Below are 21,318 nucleotides of genomic sequence, written 5' to 3'. Positions count from 1 at the left end.
CGAACAGCCATTCTGCTCAAGTTCACTTTTAGTTCATCCGGCAAGTCTGTATGTGCTTCCGCCAGTCCAGATGTCACCGGGTCGCACATAGCAACAGCTGTCTGCAGAGCACGGTATAAGCACGTGTTATGTTCTTCGTTTCCGTCCTAGCTCGCAAGCGATAAAACTTTCATCATGACATACCAACTGGCCCGACAGCCACTCTGAGCAATAGTAACCACTCTTCTTACGAGTCAAATGAAAATGCACTGAGAAGCAGCGCTTCTCTCAGTGTTTTAAAGGCGCTTAACCAAAGTTCCAGGCGAAGGCTCTTATGACAGCAGAAATGAGAATTAGTGAGCACGAACCTATAGAATACAAAGGCTTTTCACTTTGAGCCGTCGACTCAAGGGAAGCGCCCTGCTGGCTGCTGCTGCTTGCCGAGCTGGATCATTGTTTCTGACTCCGTGACGAGGCATACCTAATGATAATGCAAAGGCTCTGTTGAAGTGTCTTCACCGAGCTGCACATACCGGTCTGTCGAAAGAAAAGAACCATCGCTCAAGGGCTAGCAGCGCCATCTGCATTTCCAGACACATGTTGTGCGCGGGGTGCGCCTCGTTAACTCAGCGGCACTTCGTCGAAAGAGGTAGCCTGCCACGTTGAAGTCCGCGTCGTCGACGTACGCTGGAGGAAGGTAGTGCTACCAATTTCCTGCAATAGGCGGCTTCCCGACACTGCATCCCCCAAGCAGGTAAGGGCACGTGCTCTCGAAGTGGTCTGCAGCGTGTGGAGAGAGAGAAAACTTTTATTTCTTTCCAAGAGGTTCGCGGGGATGAAGACTTCCTGGTCGTCTTGCTTGGGTGCTGGCGACTTGAGTCTTCAAGCAAGAGTGGGCCCTCAGTCCAGGGCTCCACTGAGTTGTGCCGCTTCAGTTGCGTGCTTTACCAAGGCCCTCTGGACCTCAAGCTCGCTGCTGAAGAGACAGCTCTCCCATTGCTCCGCACTCGGTGTTTGTTGATTGTGGAATGCTATGTTTCTCTTGCATTCCCAGGTGATGTGATAGAGTGTGGGCGTACTGCCGCACCAGGGGCAGTCTGGTCTGAATTGCGTTGGTGATATCTTGTTGTATGTGTGTAGGTTAGGGAAGGTGTTCGTCTGTAGCCTACGCCATCCTACAGCCTCTTCCCTATTTAGTGCTTTGTGTGGTGATGGATATCTCTTTCTGATTCCCCTATATAGTTGTAGGGTCTCTGTGTAGCCCCCCTCGCATATGAGTAGCCGTGACTCCGAGACGATCGATAAGCCTGCTCGGTAAGTGAGCCCTCGAGCTAGACTGTCCGCCCTTTCGTTTCCTGCTACGCCTGCGTGGGCTGGCACCCAGATTATATGTTGTATGGGTATTCTTTCAGCTGAGGCTGCCGCCTCGCTGATTATTCTGAGGGCAGTGCCGCTGAGATTGCCCTTCGTATAGTTTCTGCATGTTTCTTTCGAGTCCGTTAGGATATTTAGGGAGCGACCTTTTCTGTAGCCTTCGGCTATCGCTAGCGCGTGGAACGCGTTTCGAGCCAGGCTAGCTTGCGCACCTCGCTTGGTAGTGAACTGATACTGTGACACTCATGAAGAGGCGATGCCTCGTCTGCGTAGGCGGCGATGCTAAGCAGAAGATTAAGAGAATGAGGTAGACGCACCTTGCGCTCAGCAAGTGGACCCAGATGACTTCAGTCGCCCGTCCTGGACTGGATAAACCGCTGCTTGTAGCATCTTGGTGGAGGTGCGGGGTCTTGATTCCAGTACCTCTCGCGAGGGGTACTGGGAGGTGCAATATGATAGCAGTAAATAGCAAGAAAAAAATCAGCAGTATGAAGTTAATACCCGACTGGAGTTCATTGCACTTTAGCGATAATCGTCATGAAGAAACGTGCTTCCAGTAAACAAGCAACTTGTAGTACAGGGAAGCTGTGGCCTGTTAGGGCGCGCGGCAAGAAAGAACAGAGGCGTAGCTAAGGGCATTAGAGGGTTAGGTGGGAAAATAAGATGAGAAAAATTGGCGGCAACGAAACCGAAAGGCACGTGGTATAAGAGAGGTAATTAAGGATTGATGGGTGAGACCTTTGTCCACGAAGGGACGTTACGGGGCTGATGCTGATGGAGTTGGAATTATTCTCGAGGAAAATACCTAGATGCGATAGACAGGACGTAGAGTAGTAGGATATTTTATTACTCCATGAGGGCCGGTTCAGGGCTGCATTATGTCGCGATAGGTTTCAATATTCAGTTTTTGCCTCTTCACTGCTAGTCAGCTGCGTTCATGGCTTTTCGTGGACCACATGACCCCAATAATCGAATCATTCCCATAGGATGGCCGCCGCGGTGGCTCAGTGGTTATGGCGCTCGGCTGCTGACCCGAAATACGCGGGTTTGATCTCGGCCGCGGCGGTCAAATTTCGATGGAGGCGAAATTCTAGAGGTCCGTGTGCTGTGCGATGTCAGTGCACCTTAAAGAACCCCAGGTGGTCGAAATTTCCAGAGCCCTTCACTACGGCTTCTCTCATAGCCTGAGTTGCTTTGGGACGTTATGTACCATAAACCATTCCCATAAGTAGTGTAGAGGACAATATGCAGCGCAATTTGGTTGATAAAATAGAAACATTGATGAAATTTTTTTGCAGTTTTTATTGCCTTGCTTCTTCCTGAAGAAACGCTCAGTTAGAAAATGTTTACTAAGAAGATTGAAAACCATGCCGAAGGGAAAAAAAAAACTGCATCTAATTTTCCTTCAGTATGGGGTAAGCGACTGTGATATGGACATTCAAAATGTCCTCCTCTCTCGAAAAAACTGTTAATTTACGCGATTTCAATAGAGCTAGGCAACACCTAATCTGAAGGCAGCCGCAAGGCTTAATGCTCATTGGCCAGTAGGCAATGACGCACTCTTATGACGCCATATAGTATTAGATAACAAACGGAGAATGACAGTATGAGAACCTAAGCTTTTGTTGGATAGAACTCTTGAGCCTGATGGATTTCTGCATGCGGAATGTACGCCTTCGTGTGAGTGGAACGGAGAGAAAAATAACAGACTACAGACTACCAAGAAACCCTTTGCGCAAAGCGATTAATTTACTCTTTTCTCAGAACGAAACAATCGACGCTTATTTTCTCTGGCCTTTCAAAGAAATCGAAAGCCACAAGACAAGGAAGAGCAGATGTAACTCAAGGTGGTGTTGGTGGTGGGGCATTCGCGGCAAGGTACCCTATATTTAACAATTTGACTGGCGTATCGAAAGAAAGCCGGTTTAGTAAAAAAAAAGGACAAATGTCATGTGTAAGAGCAGTCTATTCAACGCTGCCATTCCTGCTCTTAAAGAACTAAATATCCTGCTCTTAAAGAAGTAAATATATCTGACTCAGATACGCTATTCCCGACGTTCCTTGCCGTTAGCCATAGCCGCGAAATAACCGTCAGCATTATATAACGTATCTGCCGCGGTGGCTCAGTGGTTATGGCGCTCTGCTGCTGACCCAAAAGACGCGGGTTCGACCCCGGCCGCGGCGATAGAATTTCGATGGAGGTGAAATTCTAGAGGATCGTGTACTGTGCGATGTCAGTGCACGTTAAAGAACCCCAGGTGGTCGATATTTCCGGAGCCCTCCACTATGGCGTCCCTCATAACCTGGGTCGCTTTGGGACGTTAAACCATCATAAACCATAAACCATTATCTAACGCGTTTATTGTTAGCGTGAAGCTAGAACCTTTGAGGATTGATGATGGGTTCATTTGAAAGCTTCAAGATTTTCTTACAGGTTCTGGCATGTTGTGCAAAGTGAGCCTGAGCTGAGGTGCTTTTGAAGCCGATAAGTTGCGAACGTGAGTGAACATGCAATGACTGTTACGTTAGTCTTTGCGTAAAAACCGCTCCAGGAGCAGCATTTTCTCCAGCACTAGCTTTTATTAGAGATTGCAGTTACGGCTCAAGTTTATAAGGAAAGCATGCATTTTATAATATCGGTAGGTTTTATGCCACGTCACGAGTAAAAGTGCGAAGACCGCACTGCACTCCGGATAGTGACGCAATACGCGCTCTCACTTTTCACGACGCGTGAACAGTTGTTGACTCAAATCTCGCGGCCACTACAAGTGCCAACGAATGCTACGTTTATGGTTTATGGACGTTTAACGTCCCGAAGTGACTCAGGCTATGAGGGACGCCGTAGTGAAGTGCTCTAGAAATTTCGACCACCTGGGGTTCCTTGACGTGCACTGACATCGCACAGTACAGGGGCCTCTAGAATTTCGCCTGAATCGAAATTCAACCGCCGCGGCCGGGATCGAGCCTGCGTCTTTCGGGTCATGCAGCCGAGCGCCATAATCACTGAGCCACTTCGGTGGCCCAAGGACTGCTAGGGACCACTATTTAGTTCATTTAAAGCACGCCTTGGTGCATTGAAATAGTGCTGTCACGTGGTATTCTTCTATTCCGTGGTGGGATTTCTTATTATGCAGGCAAAAAAAAAAGCATAGCGTAAAGGGAACCCTGTTGTGGACACCCACCCCTCTTGGCTATTTTTCAAGATGGTCCCTGATGTTGGAGTTGTCATTATGTTCCTTAAGTGAATAGTCTGAAAAAGTGGCCACTTAGTCCAAATTCTTAAATTAACAAGACACGATGAACGAAATAGTGGGTGCTAGTCCAAGTGACTCAAGCAACATTTTTCCTTCGCTAGGATCCTCCGTCATTTTGAAACAACTTCAGTTACTTTTAGTTGGAATCCCTTCTGTAATGCATGTGTCCGAACGTTTCACTCGCACTTGGACAGAATCTCAGCAGAAAGGTCTTCCGGCGCGCTACAGTCAAAATCACATTGCTAGTTTTAGCTCGCATCGGTGCTTACGGGATGGTCCGCCAAGGACACTTTCTAGGGACGGTAATTGAAAATTCCCGGAACGCTGTTAGGAATGCTCAAGTAAAGTTTTTTAAGGCTACAGCGTTATAAGTCCCGTCTGGCGGAAAACTCGCAATCAGCAGCGTTGTGGCTGAAAAATCCTGACTGGTCGAGACGGTTGTGACGTAGAAAAGCAGTTTCGCTGAGAAGAAATGAAGCGGTCAAGCGGAATCGAGCAGCTGTCATTTGGGTCGGGAGTCGGGTACGCTATACCTCTACATCACTGAGGAACGTTCGTTCAGAGGGATAAACGGAAGCCTTGTACGAGAACCCCACACCATATTTTAGGTGAATTACCTTACTTGAACGCTTAGTTAATTAGGATGAATAATTAGCGTCATCAATTATATGGACGATGATGTGCAATAAAGCAGTATGGGATGGCAACAAGCGTGTTGATGTATTTGAAATACTGCGCCAGGGGACCCTCAAGCGACCGTAGCGACCCTTTAACGCTACCGTGTTATACTCTTAAGGTGAACTTTAGTGTCCCTCAAGTGTTTGTTTCAGCTAGTTGGTTCATACCTGTCACGTGTGCCGAAGACGGCGTAAACAAGGTAAGGGACAAAGAAGCCAGACAAAAAAAAAAGGACAGGACAGGCGCCAGCAGTGATTCTACCTAGTTGCTTTCCCGAGTAGGTTTGTTTTTTGGAGAATTTTCGTATACAATAATTGCCTTGGAGAAATTACCTTCTTTCATGTTCTTATAACTCGCACCTTAGAGAAAACAGTTGCGAATACTGGCAGACTCTTCACTAAGTGCACCTTGAGCGCCGCCATATTGTTTGTTGTGCTGCTGTGTGCAAGTGACGCAAGCACTGAAGAAGCGCTATTGTGAGATGTCACAGCTGTTTGGAATATCCCAAACAGCAGGGGTTTTGACATCTACGCGTGCCCGTTGGAAGAATCTGCTGGCGGTTTCACCAAACAGCAGGGCGTCCTCCTAATTGTGCCTACTTCAGTTCTAAATATATTGCCTTAGGCTCCCTCTGCTAATGAAATTTCCGAGAAGAGCTTGGAAGGAAGAAGTGCAGACACGTGTGTTGCTTACCCTGACTGTTGACCTCTGTCTCAGAATTTCTTCGCAGCTATCAGACTATGAAATGATTTTGTCTGCACGGTTCACGAGGAGCTTCTCAGCAGCTTCCGAAATTGTGATAACCTTGTGCGTAGCATTGACAATTTCCGCCTATCGCGGACCTTAAGAACGCGCTTAACACATTCTCAACTTCCACTCTTCACTGCCGGCTCCGGCAGCTCTTCCCGCACTTGTCGGAATATACTGTGGCACAGAGTATAGAGTGTACAAGGGTGGAAACTTCGGCTAGTTATCACACGTGGCTTTTCTCAAGGTCAGCACGGTAGGGAGGGTATAAAATACCAGAAGGAACACAAACAACGCTGACAATTCGAACATTCTGTTGAGACACATAAAAATATGAGCAAGTACGTCATTCGGGAACCATTTCATTGGCGCAGAAGAAATCAGAATAGTCAGCCGCCCGCTGTCCGTTTTGCTAGTTAAAGGTTTTGGCAGTGCATGGGCGTCTTCTTCATCTTATGCCAATAGACACTAATGGCTGTCGCTAAACAATGTGCACACGATCGCTTCCCCTGTTTGGCGTCCCAAGACGGTAACGCTTTGCTTGCATTTGATAGCTGTTGTGCCACAGTATAAGTTTCGGTCGCAGACCGTCGCAGACCTCGATAAGCTACTGCCTGCCTTTGTAGCGTGCGGGAACATCCTGAATATATTTTTTTTATATTGTCCGAAATTTTTGACCTGTCGTCTAAATGTTTCACATATGCAACAAGCGCCACAGCAAGGCATTTATTATTAATCCGAACAGATGTTTTCCTATTATGCTGCCCTCTCATCTTCGCCGTCATCCGCATAAAGTATCAGGTTGTGCCCTTTAGCGGTGATGCCTGCGCATAACACTAATATGAAAAATCTTAGTTTGTCGGGAGCGGCATTAAACTTGCTGTGTGGCAAGCGTTTAAGTAATTGTAGGCCTTACATCAATCACACTTTTCAAGCTGAGAGCTACGTTGTTAAGGAGAACATGGACGTTTTTCGCTGCTTTATATGTTAATAAAATACATATGATATAAGAACTGGCAGAAAAGTACGCTTGTTCTGTAAATTGGCGACAGGCACTGGTCGTTTTTGAATAGCGGTAGTCGCGTTAAACGCACGCGTTGCTAGCTTAACACTGATCACGTCGGCAAGTGCTCCACCTGTGTTTCAAAGGCGAAACGAAATGCCTCTTCTAATTGTGCCCCAGAAGGCCCCACTCTTCTAAAAACATCAAAAGAAGCCTTGCTATCATGCATGCGCGACTGAGGTACGGAAGCTTCAGGGGAAACAACTGGCATGACTCCGCCCTGTTGCACATTCCAACTCCCCAGGCTGACCAATCGTGTCTCGCGCTCACCTCGGAAACGCATGCATACGGGGAGGAAATTTGCACACTATCCACAGCGGCAGAACTGACGCAAACAAGTAGTTCAACTCGACCACTTGTGTGCAGCCTTTCCGGCTTGCAGACAAAGTCAGTGGGCAGCATATGCAAAAGAAAAGCTTTCCCTCACAATAAACATCTCGTCACAATAAAGGTGAGCAGGCGGTAAGAGATTGAAGTAGTGCGCCACGAGCTGTTTTACGAAATTATCGTCTGTCGTGACTGGCATTGGCCTTAAACGGGAACTAGAATCTTTCGCGAGGTGATTCACTGCCAAAGTTAACAGCGAGTTGGCCGTTAGAGCGAAACCAGTGGAAGCACACCTTTACCAGTTGTGTTTTAGACTTTGTATCCATATTAATGATCGGAGGCTGAAATTGACCAAGGTAATGCCGCGTCAGAGACGCTCTAGCGTTGAACTGAAGCAGCTAAGAGTCACACATTCCAGGGGTTGGCTTTGAGAGACTGCTTTAAGAGCCACTGCAATGGCCACGAACCCTGCCACTAGATGACGCTATTATGTGAAAGCTCAAGCTGATGGGTGCGTTGGCTTTGGATAATGGCCGCGCAATGGCACAAGGCCAACTAAGAGAGCAGAGGGAAGAGGAGAAGGGTACACAACAGAGCTAGCTCACTTTTACGCTGGTCACGAAGGACTAGCTGGCAATGAGGTAGCCAACGATCTAGCCCGAGATTTACCCAACCGGGCGGATCCTCATCCCTACCTCACGCCCATGCCCAGCACCTATGGTGACAGATTAGAACATATTAGGTGGGAGCGCAGAAAATACCCACCCCCTCACAAAAAACTCCACTCCTCCGAAGCCATAGACTGGAGGAAAACTCAGACCGACACTTTCCCTAACCTGTTCATCCTGCACAAGATTAGCCCCACTCAATGTCAGAATACATGCCCTTGGTGTGGAGCTTGCCCTACGCTCTACCACATATCGTGGGAATGCACTGTGCGATGTCAGTGCACGTTAAAGAACCCCAGGTGGTCGGTATTTCCGCAGCCCTCCACTATGGCGTCCCTCATAGCCTGGGTCGCTTTGGGACGTTAAACTATCATAAACCATAAACCATTATCTAACGCGTTTATTGTTAGCGTGAACCTAGAACTTTTGACGATTGATGATGAGGTCATACGAAAGCTTCAAGATCCTCTTACAGGTTCTGGCATGTTGTGCAAAGCGAGCCGGAGCTGAGCTGCTTTTGAAGCCGATAAGTTGCGAACGTGAGTGAACATGCAATGACTGTTACGTTAGTCTTTGTGTAAAAACCGCTCCAGGAGCAGCATTTTCTCCAGCACTAGCTTTTATTAGAGATTGCAGTTACGGCTCAAGTTTATAAGGAAAGCATGCATTTTATAATATCGGTAGGTTTTATGCCACGTCACGAGTAAAAGTGCAAAGACCGCACTGCACTCCGGATAGTGACGCAATACGCGCTCTCGCTTTTCACGACGCGTGAACAGTTGTTGACTCAAATCTCGCGGCCACTACAAGTGCCAACGACTGCTACGTTTATGGTTTATGGACGTTTAACGTCCCGAAGTGACTCAGGCTATGAGGGACGCCGTAGTGAAGTGCTCTGGAAATTTCGACCACCTGGGGTCCTTGACGTGCACTGACATCGCACAGTACAGGGGCCTCTAGAATTTCGCCTGAATCGAAATTCAACCGCCGCGGCCGGGATCGAGCCTGCGTCTTTCGGGTCATGCAGCCGAGCGCCATAATCACTGAGCCACTTCGGTGGCCCAAGGACTCCTAGGGACCACTATTTAGTTCATTTAGAGCACGTCTTGGTGCATTGAAATAGTGCTGTCACGTGGTATTCTTCTATCCCGTGGTGGGATTTCTTATTATGCAGGCAAAAAAAAAAGCATAGCGTAAAGGGAACCCTGTTGTGGACACCCACCCCACTTGGCTATTTTTCAAGATGGTCCCTGATGTTGGAGTTGTCATTATGTTCCTTAAGTGAATAGTCTGAAAAAGTGGCCACTTAGTCCAAATTCTTAAATTAACAAGACACGATGAACGAAATAGTGGGTGCTAGTCCAAGTGACTCAAGCAACATTTTTCCTTCGCTAAGGTCCTCCGTCATTTTGAAACAACTTCAGTTACTTTTAGTTGGAATCCCTTCTGTAATGCATGTGTCCGAACGTTTCACTCGCACTTGGACAGAATCTCAGCAGAAAGGCCTTCCGGCGCGCTACAGTCAAAATCACATTGCTAGTTTTAGCTCGCATCGGTGCTTACGGGATGGTCCGCCAAGGATACTTTCTAGGGACGGTAATTGAAAATTCCCGGAACGCTGTTAGGAATGCTCAAGTAAGTTTTTTAAGGCTACAGCGTTATAAGTCCCATCCGGCGGAGAACTCGCAATCGGTAGCGTTGTGGCTGAAAAATCCTGATTGGTCGAGACGGTAGTGACGTAGAAAAGCAGTTTCGCTGAGAAGAAATGAAGCGGTCAAGAGGAATCGAGCAGCTGTCGTTTGGGTCGGGAGTCGGGTACGCTATACCTCTACATCACTGAGGAACGTTCGTTCAGTGGGATAAACGGAAGCCTTGTACGAGAACCCCACACCATATTTTAGGTGAATTACCTTACTTGAACGCTTAGTTAATTAGGATGAATAATTAGCGTCATCAATCATATGGACGATGATGGGCAATAAAGCAGTATGGGATGGCAACAAGCGTGTTGACGTCTTTGACATTCTGCGCCAGGGGACCCTCAAGCGACCGTAGCGACCCTTTAACGCTATTGTGTTATACTCTTAAGGTGAACTTTAGTGTCCCTCAACTGTTTGTTTCAGCTAGTTGGTTCATACCTGTCACGTGTGTGCCGAAGACGGCGTAAACAAGGTCAGGGACAAAGAAGCCAGACAAAAAAAAAAAAAGGACAGGACAGGCGCCAGCAGTGATTCTACCTAGTTGCTTTCCCGAGTAGGTTTGTTTTTTGGAGAATTTTCGTATACAATAATTGCCTTGGAGAAATTACCTTCTTTCATGTTCTTATAACTCGCACCTTAGAGAAAACAGTTGCGAATACTGGCAGACTCTTCACTAAGTGCACCTTGAGCGCCGCCATATTGTTTGTTGGGCTGCTGTGTGCAAGTGACGCAAGCACTGAAGAAGCGCTATTGTGAGATGTCACAGCTGTTTGGAATATCCCAAACAGCAGGGGTTTTGACATCTACGCGTGCCCGTTGGAAGAATCTGCTGGCGGTTTCACCAAACAGCAGGGCGTCCTCCTAATTGTGCCTACTTCAGTTCTAAATATATTGCCTTAGGCTCCCTCTGCTAATGAAATTTCTGAGAAGAGCTTGGAAGGAAGAAGTGCAGACACATGTGTTGCTTACCCTGACTGTCAACCTCTGTCTCAGAATTTCTTCGCAGCTATCAGACTATGAAATGATTTTGTCTGCACGGTTCACGAGGAGCTTCTCAGCAGCTTCCGAAATTGTGATAACCTTGTGCGTAGCATCGACAATTTCCGCCTATCGCGGACCTTAAGAACGCGCTAAACACATTCCCAACTTCCACACTTCACTGCCGGCTCCGACAGCTCTTCCCGCACTTGTCGGAATATACTGTGGCACAGAGTATAGAGTGTACAAGGGTGGAAATTTCGGCTAGTTATCACACGTGGCTTTTCTCAAGGTCAGCCCGGTAGGGAGGGTATAAAATACCAGAAGGAACACAAACAACGCTGACAATTCGAACATTCTGTTGAGACACATAAAAATATGAGCAAGTACGTCATTCGGGAACCATTTCATTGGCGCAGAAGAAATCAGAATAGTCAGCCGCCCGCTGTCCGTTTTGCTAGTTAAAGGTTTTGGCAGTGCATGGGCGTCTTCTTCATCTTATGCCAATAGACACTAATGGCTGTCGCTAAACAATGTGCACACGATCGCTTCCCCTGTTTGGCGTCCCAAGACGGTAACGCTTTGCTTGCATTTGATAGCTGTTGTGCCACAGTATAAGTTTCGGTCGCAGACCGTCGCAGACCTCGATAAGCTACTGCCTGCCTTTGTAGCGTGCGGGAACATCCTGAATATATTTTTTTTATATTGTCCGAAATTTTTGACCTGTCGTCTAAATGTTTCACATATGCAACAAGCGCCACAGCAAGGCATTTATTATTAATCCGAACAGATGTTTTCCTATTATGCTGCCCTCTCATCTTCGCCGTCATCCGCATAAAGTATCAGGTTGTGCCCTTTAGCGGTGATGCCTGCGCATAACACTAATATGAAAAATCTTAGTTTGTCGGGAGCGGCATTAAACTTGCTGTGTGGCAAGCGTTTAAGTAATTGTAGGCCTTACATCAATCACACTTTTCAAGCTGAGAGCTACGTTGTTAAGGAGAACATGGACGTTTTTCGCTGCTTTATATGTTAATAAAATACATATGATATAAGAACTGGCAGAAAAGTACGCTTGTTCTGTAAGTTGGCGAGAGGCACTGGTCGTTTTTGAATAGCGGTAGTCGCGTTAAACGCACGCGTTGCTAGCTTAACACTGATCACGTCGGCAAGTGCTCCACCTGTGTTTCAAAGGCGAAACGAAATGCCTCTTCTAATTGTTCCCCAGAAGGCCCCACTCTTCTAAAAACATCAAAAGAAGCCTTGCTATCATGCATGCGCGACTGAGGTAAGGAAGCTTCAGGGGAAACAACTGGCATGACTCCGCCCTGTTGCACATTCCAACGCCCCAGGCTGACCAATCGTGTCTCGCGCTCACCTCGGAAACGCATGCATACGGGGAGGAAATTTGCACACTATCCACAGCGGCAGAACTGACGCAAACAAGTAGTTCAACTCAACCACTCGTGTGCAGCCTTTCCGGCTTGCAGACAAAGTCAGTGGGCAGCATATGCAAAAGAAAAGCTTTCCCTCACAATAAACATCTCGTCACAATAAAGGTGAGCAGGCGGTACGAGATTGAGGTAGTGCGCCACGAGCTGTTTTACGAAATTATCGCCTGTCGAGACTGGCATTGGCCTTAAACGGGAACTAGAATCTTTCGCGAGGTGATTCACTGCCAAAGTTAACAGCGAGTTGGCCGTTAGAGCGAAACCAGTGGAAGCACACCTTTACCAGTTGTGTTTTAGACTTTGTATCCATATTAATGATCGGAGGCTGAAATTGACCAAGGTAATGCCGCGTCAGAGACGCTCTAGCGTTGAACTCAAGCAGCTAAGAGTCACACATTCCAGGGGTTGGCTTTGAGAGACTGCTTTAAGAGCCACTGCAATGGCCACGAAACCTGCCACTAGATGACGCTATTATGTGAAAGCTCAAGCTGATGGGTGCGTTGGCTTTGGATAATGGCCGCGCAATGGCACAAGGCCAACTAAGAGAGCAGAGGGAAGAGGAGAAGGATACACAACAGAGCTAGCTCACTTTTACGCTGGTCACGAAGGACTAGCTGGCAATGAGGCAGCCAACGATCTAGCCCGAGATTTACCCAACCGGGCGGATCCTCATCCCTACCCCACGCCCATGCCTAGCACCTATGGTGACAGATTAGAGCATATTAGGTGGGAGCGCAGAAAATACCCACCCCCTCACAAAAAACTCCACTCCTCCGAAGCCATAGACTGGAGGAAAATTCAGACCGACACTTTCCCTAACCTGTTCATCCTGCACAAGATTAGCCCCACTCAATGTCAGAACACATGCCCTTGGTGTGGAGCTTGCACTACGGTCTACCACATATCGTGGGAATGCACAGCGAAACCAAAACACTTAGCTGCGTCCAACCCGACATGTGAACAATGGGAGGTGGCCCAGACTAGCGAGGCCTGGATCAGCAACTAAAGTTGGTTCAGCAAGTCCGTCAGTCAGCGAAAGCCAGTGGCGCCTTGGACTAGGGGTGCCACCCAAGTTGCTTGAGCAACCTTCCCGAATTACGATAAAAGTTTATATATATATATATATATATATATATATATATATATATATATATATATATATATATATATATATATATATATATATATATATATATATATATATATATATATATATTAAGGGAGCCAACAGTCACCGAAACCAAGGTGCATAGGGGAACGTTAATTTTTTTTTTTTAAATGTGTTATGCTTATTAGTGGGATAATAATACTTAGATTAATAAATAGCTTAAAGAAAATTACTTATAAAGCAGCAGAAAAAACAACCATGCCGCCGGTGGGATCCGAACCCACGACCTCCGAATATCGCGTCCGGTGCTCTTTCCAACTGAGCTACGGCGACGGCTGTCCAATCTGCTGCTCTCGTGGGTATTTATGTTTACTGGGTGTAAGCGAGCCTTGAGAGTGTTCACCAGCGCCACCCTCTACCATAGCGGCGGACGTAGCACGTCCTGTAATACCGCGAGCGTGACGTAGAACGTCATCTAACGGCGAGGGCGGAAACTGTGCGAGAGCCCTCTTATGCTACCTATGGCATCAAGACTGCCAGAACCGAGACCCTCGTTAAGCTATTCGCAGACAAGTTAAAGGAAATGAGGGGCCCGTTTGACAAATTTATTAAGGGAGCCAACAGTCACCGAAACCAAGGTGCATAGGGGAACGTTAATTTTTTTTTTTTTAAATGTGTTATGCTTATTAGTGGGATAATAATACTTAGATTAATAAATAGCCTAAAGAAAATTACTTATAAAGCAGCAGAAAAAACAACCATGCCGCCGGTGGGATCCGAACCCACGACCTCCGAATATCGCGTCCGGTGCTCTTACCAACTGAGCTACGGCGACGGCTGTCCAATCTGCTGCTCTCGTGGGTATTTATGTTTACTGGGTGTAAGCGAGCCTTGAGAGTGTTCACCAGCGCCACCCTCTACCATAGCGGCGGACGTAGCACGTCCTGTAATACCGCGAGCCTGACGTAGAACGTCATCTAACGGCGAGGGCGGAAACTGTGCGAGAGCCCTCTTATGCTACCTATGGCATCAAGACTGCCAGAACCGAGACCCTCGTTAAGCTATTCGCAGACAAGTTAAAGGAAATGAGGGGCCCGTTTGACAAATTTATTAAGGGAGCCAACAGTCACCGAAACCAAGGTGCATAGGGGAACGTTAATTTTTTTTTTTAAATGTGTTAAGCTTATTAGTGGGATAATAATACTTAGATTAATAAATAGCTTAAAGAAAATTACTTATAAAGCAGCAGAAAAAACAACCATGCCGCCGGTGGGATCCGAACCCACGACCTCCGAATATCGCGTCCGGTGCTCTTACCAACTGAGCTACGGCGACGGCTGTCCAATCTGCTGCTCTCGTGGGTATTTATGTTTACTGGGTGTAAGCGAGCCTTGAGAGTGTTCACCAGCGCCACCCTCTACCATAGCGGCGGACGTAGCACGTCCTGTAATACCGCGAGCCTGACGTAGAACGTCATCTAACGGCGAGGGCGGAAACTGTGCGAGAGCCCTCTTATGCTACCTATGGCATCAAGACTGCCAGAACCGAGACCCTCGTTAAGCTATTCGCAGACAAGTTAAAGGAAATGAGGGGCCCGTTTGACAAATTTATTAAGGGAGCCAACAGTCACCGAAACCAAGGTGCATAGGGGAACGTTAATTTTTTTTTTTTTTTAAATGTGTTAAGCTTATTAGTGGGATAATAATACTTAGATTAATAAATAGCTTAAAGAAAATTACTTATAAAGCAGCAGAAAAAACAACCATGCCGCCGGTGGGATCCGAACCCACGACCTCCGAATATCGCGTCCGGTGCTCTTACAATATATATATATATATATATATATATATATATATATATATATATATATATATATATATATATATATATATATATATATATATATATATATATATATATATATATATATATATATATATATATATATATATATATATATATATATATATATATATATATATATATATATATATATATATATATATATATATATATATATATATATATATATATATATATATATATATATTTATATATATATATATATCTACGCTGCCGGAGTGGGAATACAAGACACAATTACTGTCACGTCAATGCTTGTGATAGAGGCCTGCTTTCATGTTTACTGCTTGTGTAGTTGAAGCAGTGCAGTGCGTCTGATACTGCAAAATGAATTCTCTAATTGTTGCTAACCTCAAATCACACCCTATTTATTCTACGCATTATTTTCATAAAGAGAGCTTTAAGTAATGCCATAAAAATAATGTTTCTGGAAAGAAAAAGTCGGTGAAATGAAGTGTTTCACATCGAAAAGAGCCATATTAAAAGTTTACATACTGATAGTGGCCAAATTCTTTACGTATTTCTTCCGTACATACTACTATAAAGTTGCGCTCAATTACATACAAAGCATATCAAATAACAGCTTGCATAGCGCTACGGTTTATGCCGATTCGAAAGTTTCGCATTTTCATCAGTTCTCGTTTGGCTGGATTTACTCAATAAAAAAAATTCCCCTCATGTAACCAGTACAGGGGATGGTCATGACTTTGGAAATCATTATTTCCTGCGACAGCCACAACGGCGGGCGAATGCGCACCTGTACAAAATACGTCCAGCTTTCGCGACTCGGCTCCGGGGGCAGCATTTTGCGGCGACTCATTTATACAGGCGGTAGCTTACCTTCATTTCTGTTCTCTTGTTTTCCATGCGGTACTACAGCTGTATAAATGTGTACCGACTTGTTTAACTGATGCCTCGAGCAAAGTGTATTTTTAAAGGTAAATTTGAAAAAAGAGTTTTCAAACAATTAATCAGTCAATCAATTAACCTATAAATCTCTCTGATAGAATGAACGATTCATGCCCGGATTAATTCTAATGTCCCTTTATCATTTTTAGTAGTCGCTTATGACGTGAGAGTGTGTAGCCTGTAAGCAATGTCCTTGGCCAGCTACGGTATTAAAGGTTGGCCCGATCAACAAGTAAACCGCCAAAGACGGGGCAGTAAAAAAAAGACATTACTAAATGAGGTTTCTGATTCGCTGGCGCATGCTGTTGCTTCCAATTCAGCTCCAATTAATTGCGCGAAAAGCCTAGTTTGCCACACTGCTAGCTTGCGACTGGCGCTCTACAGTTTCGGAGAGAGCTAGAGAGAGAGACCGACAAAAAACCTTATTACTCGTCTCACGTCCTGATCAGCTAGACGTGCGCATATGGTGCGCATATGTGCTGGTGCGCATATGTGCGATAAGAACAAGCTGGAAGATTTCGAGGAAATTATTTCACGTGGGCGTTGCCAATTTTCAGCACTAAGCGAAATAAAGTATTCTTGCAAAACAAACGTGTGCGGAAGAACACGTGTCCTTGACGTCATTGTCAGCTGGTGCAGCTTTACGAAAGCAGCGCTTTGCATTCCAGGCGCAAATGTTAAATGTTAAGCCCCGTGCGCGGCGCTGTACAGACCCCCGCAGCAGCGGGCTTCAGTCGCGCTGGAGAGCTTTTAGTGAAGATCTAAGATTAATCTGATCGATCGATCATGCCGTGCCTCATGGTTCCCAGATGTCTTTCCGCATGCACAATGGCATACAGCAAGTGCGCGCAGAAATGGGAGAAAAAAAAGAATATCAGGCATGGTTTTAAAATATTCGTGGTACGCCCGCCCATGTACAGCGGAAAAAGGCAGCGGTATGGACAATTGGATCTTCGCTGAATTACCCTGGATTTTACAAAGGTAATCCCTAGTGAAATCAGTGTAACTTCAGATTTCGGTCAACCAAAAGACCCAGCTAGCGCTCTTAAAGGGCTTCTAACGATAAGCAATATTCATACTATCGATAAGACGATAGAGAATAGCACAGAAAATAAACAACCCTTTATATAGCCTTTATAGATTACGAGAAAGCATTTGATTTCGTAGCAACGTCAGCAGTTATGCCGGATTCATGAAAGGTAGACAAAAGTAAAATCTAAATGCAGTGGAAAATACCTATATCGGCTGCACAGTTATCATAATCCTCCATAGAGTAAGTAGTAAAATCCTAACATGCAACGGCACAGGGCAGCAAGATACAACTCCTACAGAAATTTTAACCACGTGTTTACGGGAACGTTCAGAGATCTGGATCGGGATGTGTGGTGGATAGAATTAACAGAGAATATCTTAGTAAAATGCGGATCACTGATTGTACAGTCACTCAGGGAACGAATTTCAAAACCTGATGAAAGACCTAGAAAGGAAAAGGAGGACAATGGGTCTTAAAATTAAAGTGCAGTAACCTAAAGTAATGTTCAGCAGTCTCGGTAAGGTAAAGCAGTTGGCGATAGGCAGTGATTTTAAATCAAAAGGTACTACATGTAATTAGCTAGGCTCGCTAATGAACGCAGATTCAGACAAGAGATTTAAACAACTAGAGGTTAAGAATAGATGTGATGCGCATTTGGCAGGTACTCTGATATCATCATTGTCAGTTTACTGATATTTCTCGATAGAAAAGTGCATGGCAGCTGCATCTTACCGGTGCTCACCTATGCGGAAGATAAGCGGAGGCTAACGCAAAATGGTTTAGCTTAAATTGAGGAAAACACAGTGAACTTTGGAAAGAAAAAAAATAGGTGTAACGTTAAGAGACAGGACGAGGGGTTAATGACATTCTTGTAGAAATTAAGAGGAAGAAATGGGCTTGGGCAGGACATTTAATGCGAAGGCAAGAAAACCGATGGTCGTTAACACCATCAGGCAGGATTCCCGGAGTAGGCAAGCGTAACAGGAGAGGGTAGAAAGTCAGAAGGGCGAATAAGGTTGAGAAGTTTGCGGAGATGAGGTGGATGCAGCTGGCACAGGGCAGGGTTAGATAGAGAGATATGTGGTATGTGACGTTTAACGACTTGTAGCGACTCAGGCGACGTAGGTCGCCGTGGTGGAGGGCTCACGATTAATGTATACCACATTGTGATTTTTAACGTGCGCTGACATCGCATAGCACACAGGCGCCTTTGGGCGAGGCGATGATGATTAATGACTGCGATTATAGAAGTATTAGACTTCAACTAAACTTTGAGCTGACCATTCAGGACCTTTCACCCGACGAATCCTCATTCTTCATGCTGTGCTAAAACAGTAAAGAAAACGCGGTTGTCGGCTGCGTGGTAGGCGAGCTACAAGCATTAAGAAAGAAGCGGCGGTCGAGGGGTCTAGAAAAAGGTGGCACGAAGGAGATAGTTTGCTTTATTGTCTTTTGGCTAGGCACATTCGCCGCGAGAACTTGTGCAAAATGGCATTCTTATGCTCAAGTTGGTATGATTCCATCTCTGGGCCAGCGTCAACCTTGGGACGCAGGGACGTAAAAAGGCACAAGGAAAGACGGAACACAGCGCTGACTCACAGCGTTTATTAAAAAAAATAGCAAAATGGGTGAAATTATATACAGGGCTTAGAGGCGGAGAGAAGGATGGGGAGAAGGCAAAGCGCATGGCAAATAGGGCCGCTCCAAAACCAAAAACAAAAACAAAACCTTTTAAAAGATGACGAAACAGCCGTCAAAGGGAACGCAAAACCTGTGAAACGAGAAAACCTGAGGCCGCGTTACAATTCCGTGTGTTAGAAGGTGGACATTCGGCCCACAAGCCTCGTTTCAAACAAGCGTGTCCGAGTTCACGTTCACCCATCAACTCCCCGAGGGCAACCAAGCGATGTTTTTGGATCTCCGGCTTCCGCTCGAAGAAGGACATGCGTGTAGGCATTATGAGCCTCGCAGCAACAAAGGCTTCCTTCCGTATGAGTCAGGTCCTTCATTATAAGACCGTCAAGAGATAAATTGCGAAAGGGGCATTGAAGACAGCGCTGGAAAAAATCATGCCCGCACCAAATGGGCCTCAGCTTTTCGAAGCGGATGACCAGATTAGGGGATGCTCGTTATCCCCAAGAAACGCTGACCACGGTAAGCGAGGCGTTGCTTCACCGCCTGCCCCGCAAAAAATATGCCACCATGGGCGAAGAAGCTTGGGCCAGCAAGAATATCCTTGCTGTACCTTACGTCCATGGCTTCACTCAAAATCTCAAAAAAGGTCTCAAAATCTAAAAATCTCAAAAGCAGCCTTACAGTGTCTTAATTCTCCTTTACGCCATGGCGATCACGATCAACTCATAGCTGAATTAAGACATCTCCAACACCAGGCGCAGGAAGAGGGCCATGACATCGTCTTCCAGTGGATACCGGGACATTCTGGCATTGTTGGAAACGACGCAGCTGACGCTGCAGCTCGAGCGGCTCACGGCAGTGCCAACATCGTCCAGATACCGTTGACAAGAGCCGACGCAGCAAGACATCTGCGAATGCTTGGCAGAAGAGAGCTTTTAGCGTCATGGTCCTCTACTAGCAACTCCACATGCCGTCTGCACCGCCTAGACCCCTTTCTCCAACTCAGTCCTCCGTCCGGCCTCTCCCGCTGCGATGCTACGCTGTTGTGTCGCCTGTGGCTGGGAGTGGCGTTCACAAACGCCTACTCCCACTTAATCGCAATGGCAGACTCTCCTGCGTGTGAGTTATGTGGGTGCGACGAGACAATAGAACACCTGCTTTGTAACTGCCCTCGGTTTCAGCGTGAGCGTGTACTCCTGGCTGCAACACTCTGCCGTTTAGACCCTCGGCCCCTTACTGAAGCCAAGATTCTGGGTCCTTGGAGTAAGCCTTCATCGCAGAGGACAGCTTTGAAGGCACTTTTCAAGTTCTTGAAGGACTCAGGACTGAGTGCAAGATTGTGAACTATCAGTGTGTGCCCTGTGTACCCTGCATGTAACGGCCAACGGACATGTGGAAAGTGATCATCTCCCTTTGTTCTCTCTCCTTTCTATCTCTCCCTCCGTTCCCCTTCCCACGTGTAGGGTAGCATACCGGGTGCTGCCTTGTTAACCTCCCTGCCTTTCTCCCCCACTCTCTCTCAAAAAGATCGCCGCAAAACAAGCAGACAATGTGGCTTGCTCTGCGCCCAACAAACCATACAGAATGGGCTGCCATGTCAACAACGAAGAGCGAAGGATGAGCTGCTGCAGTAAACCACCAGACAAGATACGCAGATTGCGACGAGGGTGTCATATATCATTTCCCTGTCGCATGCGGCAAACGTCGTATCGAACAGACCGGTAGGTGCGTCAGTGAAAGAGCTAGAAAACAAGCAAATCTATTAGAAGCAACTGCCACATCAGGTTTCCTGGCTATTCATTGCCGCCAGCCTTCATTGAAGGCCAACTTTGACATCTCGATCCTCGGAAGAAAAAAGATAGGCTGGCCAGGGAGATCATCGAGGCTGTTGCCATCCATAAGAAAGGAAAGAACTGTGTAAGTACCACGTCAATTGCACTGTGGACGAAAGAAAAAGCGAACCTCCATGATGTTTGCCCTGTCCCATGAACCAGCCAATTATTTGCCCCGTTTGTTCTTGAAATCCTGTTCGCCATCGTTTTTTATGGCTCTATCTTTTTTACTCACGACACCATGTTTTAGCCTTTTTAGCCGTTTAGGCAGTTATCGTTGGCATTTAGGGGTTTTAACTCGACTCTCATCTCACTTGAAGCCGGGAAGATTTTACAACTTTTTATTATTTTCGCAGCCTCGTGTCTATCTTCATGTTTCAAACTTTAAGCTTTGTTTCGGCGTGGTTCTGTTGGCGCTGTATTTTGATATCGTGTTTTTATTTATTTTATTGTTTTTTTTTGTTTTATGATTTGGCTATTGGTTCTTTTCAGTGTCTAGTTTGGTGGTCTAGATCTTATGTTGTGACGGCTCCCAGGACTGATTTTCGGTTATCTGTCGGTTCTCAGCACAGGTGCTCACAGGATTGTAGCGCGGCCTCAGATTGTCTGGTTTCACTGGTTTCGCGTTCCCATTGACGGGTGTTACGTGATCATTTCAAAGGTTTTCTTTTGCTTTTGGTTTTGGTGCGGGCTCATTTGCCATGCGCCTTGCCCTCTCT

The sequence above is a fragment of the Amblyomma americanum genome, chromosome 2, assembly GCF_052857255.1.
Source record: "Amblyomma americanum isolate KBUSLIRL-KWMA chromosome 2, ASM5285725v1, whole genome shotgun sequence".
NCBI classification, from domain to species: domain Eukaryota; kingdom Metazoa; phylum Arthropoda; class Arachnida; order Ixodida; family Ixodidae; genus Amblyomma; species Amblyomma americanum.
Note: the sequence above shows the minus strand (reverse complement) of the source record.